The 17,655-nt window shown below is 44.9% G+C and overlaps 1 protein-coding gene across 1 annotated transcript in view; it reads left to right on the top strand.

Annotated features, from left to right (window-relative positions):
• The first annotated feature begins 13,470 nt into the window (after nt 1-13,470).
• The window catches only part of PCM1 (pericentriolar material 1), a 528,103-nt gene continuing 523,918 nt past the window's right edge, over nt 13,471-17,655 (top strand). Inside the window, exons 1-2 of the mRNA XM_063920820.1 lie at nt 13,471-13,576; nt 13,834-13,924. The gene's annotated coding sequence lies outside the window, so the exon portion shown is untranslated. The remainder of the gene's footprint in view (nt 13,577-13,833; nt 13,925-17,655) is intronic.

Raw genomic sequence — 17,655 nt, 5'->3', positions numbered from 1 at the left:
TTGCCGCCGGGCTCCAGCAGAGAAGAGGGCACCTTCTCCATTGCCTCCGGGACTTCAATCACAGTGCGCCAACCAGTTACAGTCACTGCCCGCCCCGACAACCCTGCTGTGCAGCGTCCGCCTCAACATCGCCGCACTGCTCCCGCATCTTGACCACACGTCTGTCCGGCTCCCGCCCCCGACACTACACCGGCTGCCTTGCTCGTGCATCTGTACCCCGGCTGGCTATCGCCTCCATACTCATGACACTCCGGCTGGCCGGCTCCCGGACTCAGCGGCAGGTTCAGCAGCGGAGCTGCAGCTGCATGAAGAGCAACTAGTAAGAAGAAGGCACTGACGGGGTAAGGAGAGAAAGAATATCTATGCCTTTGTTTGTATAAGTATATATATTGCTGAGTGTGTATATGTATACACGTGGATGTTTGTAATATTGCTGAGTGTGTATATGTATACACGTGGATGTTTGTGTGTTTTTATATGTGGCTGTGACTGTGTGTATATGTACAGCATGTGGTTGTGTGTGTGAATTTATATATGTGGTAACGTATATATAGTATGTCGGGGTGTGTGTGTATATATATATATATATATATGTGTGTGTTTGCGTACAGTATATGTTATATGTGGTTGTGTGCAGGGACGTTTTAAGAGAGGAGGGGACCCGCGTACAGCCTCAGTCGCAGGCCCCCTCCTCCCCGGCAGCAGTAGACTCTGGCATAATGCCAGAGTTTACTGCACATGTGCAGGTTTCCGGGAACATGGCGCCCACGCCTTGTTCCCAGGGACACTTCCAGTGTGCATGCGCAAATCACTCGGAAATGGACGCGCCGGCCATTTTCCGTGTGATCTGTGCCCGCACAGCGGGGCCTCCGTTGCGGATCTCCGTGGGTGCAGTGTGTGCGGTGTGGGCCCCCCTGGACCCAGGGGCCCATGTGCACCGCACACACTGCACCCATTATAGAAACGCCTATGGTTGTGTGTGTACTGTATATGTATATATGTGGTTGTGTGTTTTATATGTGGCTGCGTGTGTGTGTATATGTATATATGTGGCTGTGTGTGTATATGTACATATGTAGTTGAGCATGTATATATGTGTCTGTGTGTGTTTATATGAGGCTGTGTGTGTATATCTATATATATATATATATATATATATATATATATATGTGTGTGTATAATACCCCTTTCAGATCGCCTGAGCTCCCAGGGTGCCACCCGCCTCAGGCGCCCCGCCTTCGCTGTTTGCAACCCGGCATATATCCGCTTTGGTGACGTCAGCAGTGGGGGCGGCGCATGGATATCACATGAACTCCAAGAGCCACCCGTCCACACAGTGTGAACGGGAAAACGGGTTGCATCGACCCGGTTCCCGTTAACACTGCACAGAAAGCCAGGTTGAAATACCGGGTCGCTCGATCCGTTATATTTCCCCTGGCACCTTACAGACCGCACATGAGTGCGCATAACCCGTGTTCCTGTGCGGTCTGTAAGGTGCCAGGGGAAATATAACGGATCGAGCGACCCGGTATTTCAACCTGGCTTGCTGTGCAGTGTTAACGGGAACCGGGTCGCTCGATCCGTTATATTTCCCCTGGCACCTTACAGACCGCACAGGAACATAGGTTATGTGCACTCATTTGCCAATAACCCGTGTTCAAAGCTGGTGGCCTGAAAGGGGTATAAGTATATATGTGGCTGTGTGTATCTATCTATCTATCTATCTATCTATTTATCATGTCATGTATAAGGTAGTCCGGCACTCACTGGGAGATAAATGTAGCTTGCTGAGGTGCCCTCCTAGAACTTGTGCAGGTTCAGGTATAACAAATCGAATAAAGGCGGCACTCTGCAGTCTTTCAGCATGATTTAAAACATTTGTCCTTTATTTAAGATCCTACATTTCGAGGAACAGCTTCCCGTCATCATCTGCTTGTCCCTGACGACGGGGAGCTGTTCCTTGAAACGTAGGACCTTAAATAAAGGACACATTTTTAAATCATGCTGAAAGACTGCAGAGTGCCGCCTTTATCCGATTGTTTTATGTGTATATATATATATATATATATATATATATATATATATACATATATGTGTGATTGTGTATAAGTATATATGTGGGTGTGTGTATATGTATATATGAGGCTGTTTGTGTACCGGTGGAGGGGCACCATAGACTATTTTGCCTCCGGGCGTCTGGCATGAACTTACGCCACTGGTACACTGGCTCCTCCCTCTATGCCCCTCCTACCAGACTCAGTTTAGAAAATGTGCCCGGAGGAGCCAGTCACGCTTAGGGAAGCTCCTGAAGAGTTTTCTGCGGTCCTGTCACAAGGAATACAGGCCCTAATAGAGGCTATCAGAAATGTCCTGCACATTCCTGACAAGACGGCGGAGGTAGGGGAGGAATCTTAGTTTAATGTAAAAAATAAATCCTCAACTACAATTCCTGCATCAAAGGAATTGAAGAAACTTGGGCTAACCGTGACAAAAAAAATCAGATCCCTAAAAGATTAATTACTTCCCTTTCCTCTGGAAGATAGAAAGAAATGTGAAAACCCAACGATTGTGGAAGCATCGGTATCTAGGTTGTCACGTAAGATAGTCTTATCTGTTCCTGGGGCAGCATCCTTAAAGGACACTCTCAAATCGTTATACACTGCTGCTGGGATGGCCCAGAGACCCACTATTGATGGATCACTAAAGCTATTGCAAAGTGGTCAGGTAACCTAACTGACGGATTAGATATCTTACCCGGGGGGGCTAGTTTTACTCCTGCAGCATATTCAAGACTCTGCTAACTTTATGGTGGAGGCCATAAAGGAAATTGGTTTGCTCAACGCACGCACCACTGCCATGGCAGTGTCAGTACGCAGGGGCCTGTGGCTACGCCAGTGGACTGCGGATTCCAGGAAAGGCGTGGAAAACCTACCATTCACAGGTGAGGCCCTTTTTGGAAATGAACTGGATACGATAGGTGAATATCCAAGGCTATGGCAGGTAAGTCTACGTACCCTCCTTCTGCAGCACCCCCAGCTAGGAAAACTTACTCTGCTCCAACTCTGCAGTCCTTTCGGTCAGCGAAATTCAAAGGCAAATCCAAAGGTTCTTCTACAGCCTTCAAAGGTAATAAAGGTAAACCCAGAAAACCAGCAGCTGCAGGTTCTCAGTAACAGACCTCCGGGTCTGCCTCCTCAAAGCCTTCAGCATGACGGTGGTCCACACTGCCTGGAAGACAGGCAGGTGGGAGCTCGGTTATGTTATTTCAGTCATGTTTGGGCAACATCTTGCCAGGATCCCTGGGTCACAGACCTTATCACCCAGGAAAACAGAATCGAGTTCCAGTAACTCCCACCTCACAGATTCTTCAATCAGGCTTACCAGCTTCCCTGGAAGCAAGTACGACAGCAGTAAGGCAGCAATTAAAAAACTTGTACAGACTCAGGTTATTGTCCCAGTTCCAATTCAACTGCACAAAAATGGATATTACTCCAACCTGTTTGTGGTACCGAAACCGGACGGTTCGGTAAGGCCCATTTTAAACCTCAAATCAATGAACCCTTATTTAAGGGTGTTCAAATTCAAGATGGAGTCTCTGAGAGCGGTGATCTCAGGTCTGGAGGAGGGGGAATTCCTAGTGTCTCTGGACATCAAGGATGCGTACCTTCATATTCCGATTTGGCCGCCTCATCAGGCTTATCTACGGTTTGCACTACAAGCCTGTCACTACCAGTCTCAGGCCCTGCCTCACCACGCCACCGAGGGTATTCACCAAGGTAATGGCAGAGATGATGTTTCTCCTCCGCAAGCAGGGAGTGAACATAATACTTTACCTGGAAGACCAGCTGATAAAAGCGCCTTCCAGGGAGAGGTTGTTGGACAGCATTGCCCTCTCAACCCGACTACTTCAGGATCACGTATGGATTCTGAACCTACCAAAATCCCACCTGGAACCAACACAGAGGCTTCCGTTCCTGGGGATGATACTGGATATGGAGGAACAGAAGGTATTCCTTCCGTTGGAAAAGCCATTGGTAATCAAGTCGATGGTGTGGGATGTTCCAAAACCAGCACGGATATCGGTGAATTTATGCATTCGCCTTCTGGGGAAGATGGCCGCCTCTTACGAGGCTCTGCAGTACGGAATGGTTTTATTGCAAGGCCTTCCAGCTGGATCTGCTGGATAAATGGTCCGGATCGCATCTTCACATGCACCAGAGGATACGTCTGTCGCCAAAAGCCAGGATTTCTCTTCTGTGGTGGCTTCAGACTTCTCACCTGACCGAGGGTCGAAGGTTCGGGATTCAAAATTGGATTCTGCTAACCACAGATGCAAGCCTCAGAGATTGGGGAGCGGTCACCCAGGGGGAACAGTTCCAAGGAAAATGGTCAAGTCAGGAAGCCATTCTTCCAATCAACATTCTAGAAACTAAGTTCCATATACAATGCTCTTCTACAGGCATTGCATCTTCTTCAAGATCAAGCCATTCAGGTTCAGTCGGACAATGTGACGACAGTAACGTACATAAACCGACGGGCGGAATGAAGAGCAGTGCAGCAATGTCAGAGGTAACAAGAATTCTCCTCAGGGCAGAAAGACATGTGGTGGCGCTGTTGGCAAACTTCATTCCGGGAGTAGACAACTGGGAAGCGGACTTCCTCAGCAGACACGACCTCCACCCGGGAGAGTGGGGCCTTCACCCGCAGGTGTTTGAGTCCTTAACACGTCGGTGGGGAATTCCACAAATAGACATGATGGCCTCTCGTCTCAACAAGAAGCTAAAGTGATTTTGTTCCAGGTTGAGGGACCCGCAAGCAGTGGCGGTGGACGCTCTGGTGACTCCATGGGCCTATCAGATGGTTTACGTGTTTCCACCTCTTCCACTGATCCCAAGAATTCTCAAAAGAATAAAAAGGAAAAAGGTTCAAGCAATTCTCATTGTTCCGGATTGGCCAAGAAGGGCCTGCTATGCAGATCTACTGGAGATGCTCCTAGAGGACCCATGGCCTCTACCTCTTCGAGAGGATCTTCTGCAACAGGAGCCATTCGTCTATCAAGACTTACCATGGCTACGTTTGACAGCATGGAAGTTGAGCATCAAACTTTAGCCCGGAACGGCATTCCGGGCAAGGTTATTCCAACCCTGATCCAAGCCAGGAAAGGGGTAATGTATAAACATTACCACCGTATTTGGAAAAAAATATGTCTCGTGGTGTGAAAACAGGAAATTTTCTGCAGTGGAATATTAGCTGAGATGTTTTCTCCTTTTTCTACAGTCGGGTATGGATGTGGGCCTACGTTTGGGCTACGTGAAGCTCCAGATTTCGTCCTTATCCATTTTCTTCCAGAAACAATTGGCTTTCCTCCCGGAGGTTCAGACTTTCTTGAAGGGGGTTCTGCACATCCAACCGCCCTTTGTGCCTCCCACGGCACCTTGGGATCTTAACGTAGTGTTGCAGTTCCTGCAATCGGAATGGTTTGAGCCTTTACAGGAGGTTGACGTAAAGTTTCTTACGTGGAAGACCGTTACACTGTTGGCCTTAGCTTCTGCAAGGCGTATGTCGGAACTGGGGGCATTGTCTCACAAAAGCCCCTATTCTATTTTTCATGAAGACAGAGCTGAACTCAGAACTCGTCAGCAATTTCTTCCTAAGGTGGTGTCTGCTTTTCATATCAACCAACCTATTGTGGTTCCGGTGCTTACTGACACCTCTGCTATCTCAAAGTCCTTGGATGTTGTGAGGGCTTTGAAGATCTATGTGAAGCGGACAGCTCGTCACAGGAAATCGGACTCGCTGTTTGTTCTCTATGATCCCAAGAAAATTGGGTGTCCTGCTTCAAAGCAGTCTATTGCTCGCTGGATCAGGATTACTATCCAGCATGCTTATTCCATGGCAGGATTGCCGGTTCCTAAAGTACAGGCCCACTCTACAAGGTCGGCGGGTTCTTCCTGGGCGGCTGCCCGAGGTGTCTCAGCTTTACAGCTCTGCCGAGCAGCTACTTGGTCGGGGTCGAACACGTTAGCTAAGTTCTACAAGTTCAATACTTTGGCCTCGGAGGATCTGAAGTTTGGTCAATCAGTTCTGCAGGAACCTCAGCACTCTCCCACCCGGTTTGGGAGCTTTGGTACATCCCCATGGTACTGATGTGGACCCCATTATCCTCTAGGACGTAAGAGAAAATAGGATTTTAATTACCTTCCGGTAAATCCTTTTCTTGTAGTCCGTAGAGGATACTGGACACCCGCCTGGTGCTTCGTTTTCCTGCACTGTTACTTTGTTAAGTAATTTTGTTGGTTCAGCAGTTGCTGTTCCTGTTCAAGTTTGGTTAGCATGGCTTTCCTCTTGTTTGTGTGTGCTGGTTCGAATCTCACCACTGTTCTGTTACATCCTTCCTCAGGATATGTCCGTCTCCTCGGGCACAGTTTCTAGACTGAGTCTGGTAGGAGGGGCATAGAGGGAGGAGCCAGTGCACACTATTGATTTCTTAAAGTGCCCAAGGCTCCTAGTGGACCCGTCTATAACCATGGTACTAATGTGGACCCCAGTATCCTCTACGGATTACGAGAAAAGGATTTACCAGTAGGTAATTAAAATCCTATTTGTTCACTTTTGTCACAGGCTCCACACTCTCAGTTTGGACAAATTGTGAAACTTTGGTCAGCGCTTGTAGTCTCACTGTAGGCCATATTTTCACATTTTGTTCAGATAGTGTGGAACTTGTAACAAGAGTGAACAAATTGGTTTCCATAAGTTGAATGTGAACTAGAATTTAAAGCATCTATTGCTATAGAAGAGAATTCTGTAGTACTCAAGATGATTGACTAAGGACAACCATCTATAAGGGAATCCCACATTTAATAAACACCCCTGAGGAGTTGTGACTGACTAAACACATTGGGTGCTATTAACTTGACCGAAGTGGACCAAACTAGCTGTCTGTCTGATGTTTTAATAAAAATATTTACACAGATTGATTGATATATATTTTATTGAGTGTACTCTGGTATGAGGGTTTCTTTGTAGACATACCTGGAAAATTATCCTTTATACACACCTTTGGAAAATAGTATGCCATTTAAGGACAGTTATTCACACCTTTGGAAATAGTTCAACATTTAAGGACATTTAAAGGAACTATTGGATGGATTTTCATGCTGTTTTCACAATTCTATAGACCATTTGTTGAGGAAGGTTTAGGTGTATGAAACATAATTCTATGACAAAAAGGAGCCAAGCAGTGATGATTTTAGTGAAGCAAGTAAAAAAACAACACATAGATGATCGGAGGCACATGCGTGGCCGGCAGATGAGTAATAACACTACGCACACAGCAGCAGAAACCCGGATACTACAGTGACAGCAGTACTAAGACCTGCAAGGACGGGGGCCTGACCCGCCGCCATTTCTCACTCCGAACATCTCCACACAGTCTTCAGCGCCACGTCCATGCCTAGTTTAATGCTCCTTCCTCTCTGCACCACCGCTAACCCCCCGCTCCCCACCAGCCTCAGCTCCATCAGGTCCCCAGCCTCCAGCGGCTACATACTGGTCCAGCAACATCATTTTCTTCGCAACAAGATCCTTTGCTCTGATTATTTCCATACTGCACCACTGAACGAGGTGCACACCTGCAAGAGAAAGCAGAGGTGTTAGATTGATATGCATCACTGTCTTACATTACCAGGGTCCATCATCACTGTCTTCATCATGACAAGATCCCATGGAATCCTGGTGTTTCCTCTCCCTATGGGCACTCTCTCCATGACTGGTCTCATATTCTCCAGAACACCTCCATCGATGACAACTCTTTCGCTCCGGTTATCTCCATACTGCACCAGTGAATCAGACACACACCTGCAAGAGAAAGCAGAGAAATTAGAATGACACACATTCACTGTCTTACCTTGCCAAAGTCCATCGACATTGTCTTCCTCGCGACAAGATCCCCTGGCATCCAGGTGTTTCATCTCCCCATGGGCAGTCTCTCCCTGACTGGTCTCATCTTCTTCTCCAGAACACCTCCAACGATGACAACTCTCCTGCTCCAGTTCTCTGCTTAGTGCACCAGTGAGCCAGGCGCACACCTGCAAGAGAAAGCAGAGGAATTAGATTGACATGTATTCACTGTCTTACCTGGCCCGGATCCAGCAACATCATCTTGCTCACGACAAGATCCTTTGACTTCCAGGTAAGTGTTTCTTTTGACCATGGGTGCTCTCTTGCTGATTGGTCTCATCTTCTCCAGAACACCTCCAGCGATTACAACTCTCCTGCTCTGGTTCTCTTCATACTACACCTGTGAACAAAGAGCACACATGCAAGAGAAAGTACTGTAGAGGAGTTAGAGTTACACGCAATTACTGCCTTACCTGACCAGGGTCCTGCAACATTGTCTTTCTTGCGAAAATACCATTTGGCATCCAGCTAAGTGTTTCTTCTTCCTATGTGCGCTCTCTCCTTGACTGGTCTAATTTTCCACGAGAACATCTCCAGCGATTACAACTCTCCTGCTCTGGTTCTCTTCATGCTACACAAAGTGAACAAAGAGCACACCTGCAAGAGAAAGCAGAGAAATTATTTTGACACGCATTCATTGTCTTACCTCACCTGGGTCTATAAACATCATCTTGCCCATGACAAGATCCCTTAGCATCCGCGTGTTTCTTCTCCCCATGGGCGCTCTCTCCCTGATTGGTCTCATCATCTTCTCCAAAACACCTCCAGCGATGACAACTCTCCTGATCTGATTCTCTTCATACTACACCAGTGAACCAGACACACACCTACAAGAGAAAGCAAAGGAATTAGACTTACAAGCATTCTCTGGGTAGTGAGCACTTTTGAGCAAATTGGCCAGGTGAAGGATGTGAGTCAGCTTTTAAACGCCATGGCAATTCACACCCTTTGCCCACAACAGAATTCCCCCTATGTGCATGGTTATTGAATTTGATAAGCTTGTCTGCAGAGTGGAGTTTTAAGGGAATGGTTGAAGGTTTGAAGATTAGAGGATAGTCTTATTGTGCGTGGGAGAACATTCCAGAGTGGATGCAGCCCAAAAAACTTCCTGTAACTGTGAATGGGAGAAAGTAATCATGTGGATGAGAGTCACAGATCTTGAGCAGAGTGAAAAGGTCAAGTTGGGAGATATTTTGAGATAAATGCAGGGACGGCAAGAGAAATGTCGGGGCCCAGTACAGCGATATCGCTGGGGCCCCCGCAAACTCCCCCCTTAAGCAGTGGGTGGATTTTAAAACCATACATACATATATATATATATATATATATAGAAGCAATGTGCGGCGGCACTCAGAGAAATAAACCAGTCAAGCAGAGTAGTTTACAACGTTTCGGAGCTTTAATTTCCCTCCGTCATCAGGTATAACAAATGATACAAACATTTACCTTAAATAGACTCCCCACCACGTGTATCACCTGGCGTGCAGTCCCAGGATGCGGACGCCCACTAGTGACGTTCACTCCCGTTCCTTGCATCACCATGGTAACATTACAAACAAAATCATTAAAAACAGATGTGTAACATTGCCACCTGCACAATCCGTAATCGCCTCACAGAAACTCATTGCCGTATAACTGGTATATCATATACAGTAAACGATAGTATTAAGCAATGAATTATTGAATGAAAAAATTGCATGAAAAATATACATACAAACTGATATTGCTATCCACAAAAATTGCATTAAAGAAGCACGACATCTAACAATCACAAAAAACAATGTAATCCCAATGTTTCGTTAAGGCCTCTAGGGGCCAATGTCCCTAGTTCATGGATCCATCTGGATTCCCTTTGTAACAAACGCACTGATCGATCTCCTCCCCGCAACTTTGCTGGCTCATGATCTATAATAATGTATTTTAAAGATGCTAGGCTATGGCCGGCATTTGCAAAGTGCCGTGCCAGTGGTTGGTCACTATTACCAGTGGAAAGTGCGTTTCTTATTGCCATTTTATGATTTGCCATCCGTTCTCTTAGGGTACGGTCAGTTTTACCTATATAATTTTTGCCACAGGGGCAAACAATCATGTAAATAATATATTTGGTGGTACATGTGACTCGATGTTTGATTTCATATCTTTTACCACTGGATGGATGGAAGAAATATTTACCGACAATTAAGGATCTACACGTAACACAATTAAGGCATTTAAAGCATCCCTTCTTTAAGGATAAAAATCTGTTCTGCTCACTCTGAAGTGACTGAATCCCTGTTATGTCAGTCTTCATCACCCAATCTTTAATGTTACGTCCACGTGTGTAACATGGCATAACGGTCGTCTCTGTTAAATTAAGATCATAATCTGTGGACAGAATAGGCCATAAATTTCTTGTTACACCAGCAATCTCAGCACTAGCAGTATTATAGTGATTCACCCAGGGCAACCGATTAGCTTTAGTTTTCTTATTATTAGGTTTAAGTAATTGTTCACGGCTTGATTTTAAGGCTCTATCCTTTGCTTTCAAAAGTAATTTCAGATCATACCCTCTATCATTAAATTTATGTATCATGTTATCAATATGACCTCTAGCATCATCAACATTGCTGCAGATTCTAATAGCACGTAAAAATTGTGAATAGGGTAAACCAAACTTAAGGGATCTTGGATGAAAACTCTGTGCGTGGAGTATGGTGTTTCTATCGGTCGGTTTATAAAAGATTTCAGTACTGATAATTCCTTGATTCACTGAAATCTTAACATCAAGATAGTTAACAGTTTCAGTACTGGCATTATATGTGAATTTAACAGGATGGCATAGACTGTTGTGTTCTTCAATCATCGCAGACAATGACTCATGGCTGCCAGACCAAACCAAAAACACATCATCTATGTACCTCACATAAAATGAGGTACACGTTAAAAATAAATCATTGTTGAAGAATATATCATCCTCCACCATATACATATAAGCATTCGCATACGATGGGGCCACTGAAGACCCCATCGCACACCCTGATGTCTGGAGATAGAATTTTCCATCAAAAAGAAAATAATTACATATCAACACCATTTCCAAAAGATCAATAAACAGTGACACATCAGGTCCCTTATATAAATCATTGTTAGTAATGAGTTTCCTAACCGCACATAAACCTTGATCATTGGGAATAATCGTGTAAAGGCTGGTAATATCAATGCTGCAAAGCAAACTCCCCATATCAATAGTTCCTAAAGCATTTAATTTGTTGAGGAACATTGTAGTATCAAGCAAATGACGAGGATGATTAACAATACAGGGTTGTAACATAGCATCCAAATAGACTGATAGTCTCTGAAATAGACCACCCCGGGCCGAGATAATCGGTCGGCCAGGGGGATTAACTAGACTTTTGTGAATCTTTGGCAGTGAATACAGGACTGGCACAGTAGGACTATCCATGATTAATGCCTGCATAAGTTCACTAGTTCAGTGAATCAAGGAATTATCAGTACTGAAATCTTTTATAAACCGACCGATAGAAACACCATACTCCACGCACAGAGTTTTCATCCAAGATCCCTTAAGTTTGGTTTACCCTATTCACAATTTTTACGTGCTATTAGAATCTGCAGCAATGTTGATGATGCTAGAGGTCATATTGATAACATGATACATAAATTTAATGATAGAGGGTATGATCTGAAATTACTTTTGAAAGCAAAGGATAGAGCCTTAAAATCAAGCCGTGAACAATTACTTAAACCTAATAATAAGAAAACTAAAGCTAATCGGTTGCCCTGGGTGAATCACTATAATACTGCTAGTGCTGAGATTGCTGGTGTAACAAGAAATTTATGGCCTATTCTGTCCACAGATTATGATCTTAATTTAACAGAGACGACCGTTATGCCATGTTACACACGTGGACGTAACATTAAAGATTGGGTGATGAAGACTGACATAACAGGGATTCAGTCACTTCAGAGTGAGCAGAACAGATTTTTATCCTTAAAGAAGGGATGCTTTAAATGCCTTAATTGTGTTACGTGTAGATCCTTAATTGTCGGTAAATATTTCTTCCATCCATCCAGTGGTAAAAGATATGAAATCAAACATCGAGTCACATGTACCACCAAATATATTATTTACATGATTGTTTGCCCCTGTGGCAAAAATTATATAGGTAAAACTGACCGTACCCTAAGAGAACGGATGGCAAATCATAAAATGGCAATAAGAAACGCACTTTCCACTGGTAATAGTGACCAACCACTGGCACGGCACTTTGCAAATGCCGGCCATAGCCTAGCATCTTTAAAATACATTATTATAGATCATGAGCCAGCAAAGTTGCGGGGAGGAGATCGATCAGTGCGTTTGTTACAAAGGGAATCCAGATGGATCCATGAACTAGGGACATTGGCCCCTAGAGGCCTTAACGAAACATTGGGATTACATTGTTTTTTGTGATTGTTAGATGTCGTGCTTCTTTAATGCAATTTTTGTGGATAGCAATATCAGTTTGTATGTATATTTTTCATGCAATTTTTTCATTCAATAATTCATTGTTTAATACTATCGTTTACTGTATATGATATACCAGTTATACGGCAATGAGTTTCTGTGAGGCGATTACGGATTGTGCAGGTGGCAATGTTACACATCTGTTTTTAATGATTTTGTTTGTAATGTTACCATGGTGATGCAAGGAACGGGAGTGAACGTCACTAGTGGGCGTCCGCATCCTGGGACTGCACGCCAGGTGATACACGTGGTGGGGAGTCTATTTAAGGTAAATGTTTGTATCATTTGTTATACCTGATGACGGAGGGAAATTAAAGCTCCGAAACGTTGTAAACTACTCTGCTTGACTGGTTTATTTCTCTGAGTGCCGCCGCACATTGCTTCTATTATTTGGACCTGCTGAGGTACCTAGGAAGGCACCGGGACATTTGTTTATTCACTGGGAGTGCTGCCCGAACGACGCCTATATATATATATATATATATATATAAATAGAGTAGCTCTGCTGTTGTTGTATCTGCTGATGGCCTGATAAGATGTAAAGCTTGATAAATGTCCAGAAGGACCAAAAATTTTGTTATTTTTCAATGCAAACACTAAGAAGCCTTGCGTGAATATGGTTTGTGAGTATGTAATTAAATCATCCTGAAGCATATCTGAATTTGGTGAGTGCCTATTTGTGTACATTGTATAAATACCGGAATAACCCAGTACATGGGGATTATCTGTATAGTGCACCCCGCAGATGGACATAAAGATGAGAGTGCTGGACTTCTCTCTCTCTCTCTCTCTCTCTCTCTATATATATATATATACATAGGTGTGTGTATATATACATACCTATGTAAAGGGACTCACCACTCTCTTGTCTGTAGGGAGTTGTTACAGTGGTGGGACTGTAGGCGGCTTCTGTGGGGAGTCTTTGACTCACTGACTGTCAGTGAGCAGGTGGTTGTCCTGCCAAACTGCTTTTAGACAATGGCGGCAGGGACAGTTGGTACATGGGCGGGCCAGTGGGCCGGTGCAGTGCGTGTGTAATGACGGAGCGTATGGGTGGCTGGGACCACTCCGCCCGGACCAAGCGATGGGAGGTGCGACACGAGGTGGGAGGTAATATTGCGTCCTGTAAATGTTTTTACTTAATACGAGGGCAGCTGGGGCGTACAATTTGCACAGTGGCCTTGGTTTTTTTTGTGCCCCTGATCCTTGGGGCCACCTGAACCTCGGGCCCTGTACATGTGTCCCCTTTGACCCCCCTTCCTCTCGCCGGGCCTGGATTAGTGAAGAGCTATATGTTGCGGTAGGTCAGGTAATAGCGTTATGTGTAAGTAGGAGTATTTTACATTTAAATTATATTGAATCTACAGGTAACTAATGGAGGGAATGACTGAGCGTTGCACCAGATCAGCCTAGCAGCTGCGTTAAAGTCTGTTTTGGGGACGACCAGTAAGAAGACCAGTAAGGAGACTACTGTAATGATCAATGTGGGAGATAATACGTGCATGACAGTTTGTGCAGTGTCTTGTGTAAGATATGGGTGTATTGTGGATGTTTTTTTAGATGTCTATAGCAGAATCTGTAAACAGATTAAATGTATCCTATTATCCATAGGTATTTATAATAGTTGTAAAAAAAAATTAAATGTGATTTTTTTTTTGCATTTTGATATTTTGTTATTGGTATAATATAAACATTTGAATGACATTACTTGGTGTAGTTGTTTCACTATCATCACAAGCCTATTTCAAGATACCTAGAGAAGAAATCTAATTGGGACTTGAGCAGCGTCTTGATTTGCTCTGTTGTGACTAACTGTGGCATCACGCAGTAGGAACTTGGCTTTATGATGCCATTATTATTATCCTTTATTTATATGGCGCCACATGGGTTCCACAGCGACCAATTACAGAGTAAACAAATAAGCAAAATATGAAGACAGTGACTTACAATTCAATACAATATAGGACAAGTACAGGGTATATAAACATAGCTGCATCAGTAAACAGCACTAAAATAAGTATCAGGGTGGCAGAAAACCGAAGGATTTGGTGCCATCAAAGGAAGTATTGAAAAGAAGATAGGTTAAGTAAGAGACGTACAGGCACATGAGGGAAGAGGGCCGTGCTCGTGAAAGCTAACATTCTAAAGGGGAGGGGCACACAGACAGGGATAACACAGATGGGGTAGAAAGTGGGTGTGGGCCATTCAGTGTGAATCATATTATTAAGCCCCTGGACCACCTACTTCACTGGGAAAATGACCGAGATCTTGTAGTTTGGTCTACTCATTGAAATTCAGGAATCTCTTAAACGTAGAATGGATTTTTAGAATTTAGAACAGACCCCAGGTGGTTAAAGTGGGTGGTACCAGGTCTGGGGAGGTGTTGACAAATACAGGTGTTCCTCAGAGTGGTGTTCTCAGCCCTTTTTTTTATTCAATGTTTACCCACGACTGTGCGTCAGTGGCATTTATTTTTAAATGGTGGGAAGACCAAGGAACTAATTGTTGATTTTAGAAGAGGCTTGTCACAGAAACCACCGGTGTTTATTGGCTATCAAGCCATTGAAATGGTTGTACTGTATATATATATATATATATATATATATATACTGCAGGCATTCCCAACCGCGGTCCTCAAGGCACACCAACAGTGCAGGTTTTAGTAATATCCAGGCTTCAGCACAGATGGTTAAATCAAAATAACTGAGGAACTAATTAAGTCACCTGTGTTCAAGCCTGGATATCACTAAAACCAGGATTGTTAGTGTGCCTTGAGGACCGAGGTTTGGAAACACTGATATACTGTTTCATTCAATTTTCTGGACATTCAGGTCTCGTCTTGTTTGACATGGTCGACACACTTGAAGCTGATAAATAAAAAAGCTCAGCAACAACTTTTTTTCCTGCGACGCTTAAGAGCCGCAGGTGTTAGTATGCAGACCATGTTAATCTTCTACAGGTGCTCGATTGAGCTTATCCTAACTTATGGAATAGTTACATTAGTATGGCAGCTGCACTGCCAATGATCGGAGTGCTTTAGCAAACCTCCCAACTTCTGTCTTTTGTAAGGAGGGACATCTGCGCGTGTCGTCCGGAAAGGGGGCATGGCCTATTGAAAGGGGCATGTCTTCACAGGAGGGCCTGCGATCGTGTGCTATGCCCCCGTTTTCGTCACTGAGGGGGCATGCCCAGCGCTCTGTGAGCTGCTGGCATGCCCCATCTCCTTCTATCTCCACTGAATAGACGCGGTGCGCATGCGCACAGAGTCTATTCTCCGCTGCTCTGCTAAGCATCGTATCAGAACGTGGCCATCCTTTTAACAAGTTTTTTGTCAAACTCCCATCTCTAAAGATGTTTCGAACCTTGCTAGCATGAACAAGTCTCCCATCTGCAGTACGGATGCTAAATGTGTGAGTGTATTATTTTATGTATGTTATGATTTGTGCTGTCCGCTACTGGGTGCTATGTAATTTTGTTTGTTAAACTGTTTGGCTGATGACAATAAACTAAAACTTTGAACATATGCAAGGATAATGCACTAACAATTCAGGTGGAAAATCTGGTGACGCCATTGTGACTTCACTCTCACTGGTGCTTAAGAAACTAAAGTGTTATTAGGGAAGTGTCTTAAGACAGCATATGAAAGGTGTTCCCTGCCAGAAATTACAATGTGATTCAGTAATAACAGGCATCAGTGCCGTAACTAGATATTTTAGCGCTGTGTGCAAGAAACGGTATTGGCGCCCCCCCTTAACGTAAACCGGCGGCAGTGCGCGCCGTAGGCGCATGCAAAAAATATAGGGGCGTGGCTTCACGGGAAAGGGGTGTGGCCACAAAATAATACCAATTCATAATGGTGCACAGTAGTCTCCATTATTCAAATTACGCCACACAGTAGCGCCACGACACCAGGTAGAGCCCCTTTTTGCACATTATGGCAGACAGCGTCCCCTTTTTACACATTACGGCAGACAGCATGCCCTTTTTACACATTACGGCGGACAGTGTGCCCTTTTTACACATTATGGCAGACAGCGCCTCCTTTTTACACATTACGGCAGACAGCGTCCCCCTTTTTACACATTATGGCAGACAGCGTCCCCTTTTTACACATTACGGCAGACAGCATGCCCTTTTTACACATTACGGCGGACAGCGTGCCCTTTTTACACATTATGGCAGACAGCGCCTCCTTTTTACACATTACGGCAGACAGCGTCCCCCTTTTTACACATTACGGCAGACAGCTTCCCCTTTTTACACATTACGGCAGACAGTGTCCCCTTTTTACACATCACGGCAGACAGCGTCCCCCTTTTTAAACATTACGGAAGACAGCGTCCCCCTTTTCACATATTACGGCAGACAGCGTCCCCCTTTTTAAACATTACGGCAGACAGCGTCCCCTTTTTACACATTACGGCAGACAGCGCCTCCTTTTTACACATTACGGCAGTCAGCATCCCCCTTTTTACACATTACGGCAGACAGTGTCCCCCTTTTTAAACATTACGGCAGACAGCGTCCCCTTTTTACACATTACGGCAGACAGCGTCCCCCTTTTTACACATTACGGCAGACAGCGTCCCCTTTTTACACATTACGGCAGACAGCATCCCCCTTTTTACACATTACGGCAGGCAGAGTCCCCTTTTTACACATTACGGCAGACAGAGTCCCCTTTTTACACATTACGGCAGACAGAGTCCCCACACATTATGGCAATTTTTTAAAAAGGGAAGGAGGGAGAGAGGGAGGGGGAGAGAGAGAGAGAGAGAGAGAGAGAGAGGGAGGGAGGGAGGGAGGGAGGGAAAGAGTGAGTTATAATTACATGATTTACTCTGGGGCAGCACTAAGAGCAGTGTGTGATTGGTAGCATCTGTCCAGCACCCCCCTGCACCGCCCTGCAGCATGACACAATGTCCCTGATGTCACAGAACTGACCTGAGGAGAGCTTATCCTCTATCCTCAGCAACGCTATGGGCGGGGAGCAGCGGCGTCCGAGATGGATGTGTGCTTCCCCATTCTGCTCCCTACGGCCGGGCTCCGGGGTCACCACGGCCGCATCTTCTCAGGAGCTAGTCTGCGCTCCTCTTCATTGGCTGCCGCCTCCGCTGCCATAGTACCCAGCCGAGGGGGAGGCGGAGCCCACACAGTACATGCAGCGCTGCCCGCTGTACTGTATATCA

The sequence above is a fragment of the Pseudophryne corroboree genome, chromosome 1, assembly GCF_028390025.1.
Source record: "Pseudophryne corroboree isolate aPseCor3 chromosome 1, aPseCor3.hap2, whole genome shotgun sequence".
Classification (NCBI taxonomy): domain Eukaryota; kingdom Metazoa; phylum Chordata; class Amphibia; order Anura; family Myobatrachidae; genus Pseudophryne; species Pseudophryne corroboree.
Note: the sequence above shows the minus strand (reverse complement) of the source record. Positions and strands in the feature narration are given on the sequence as shown.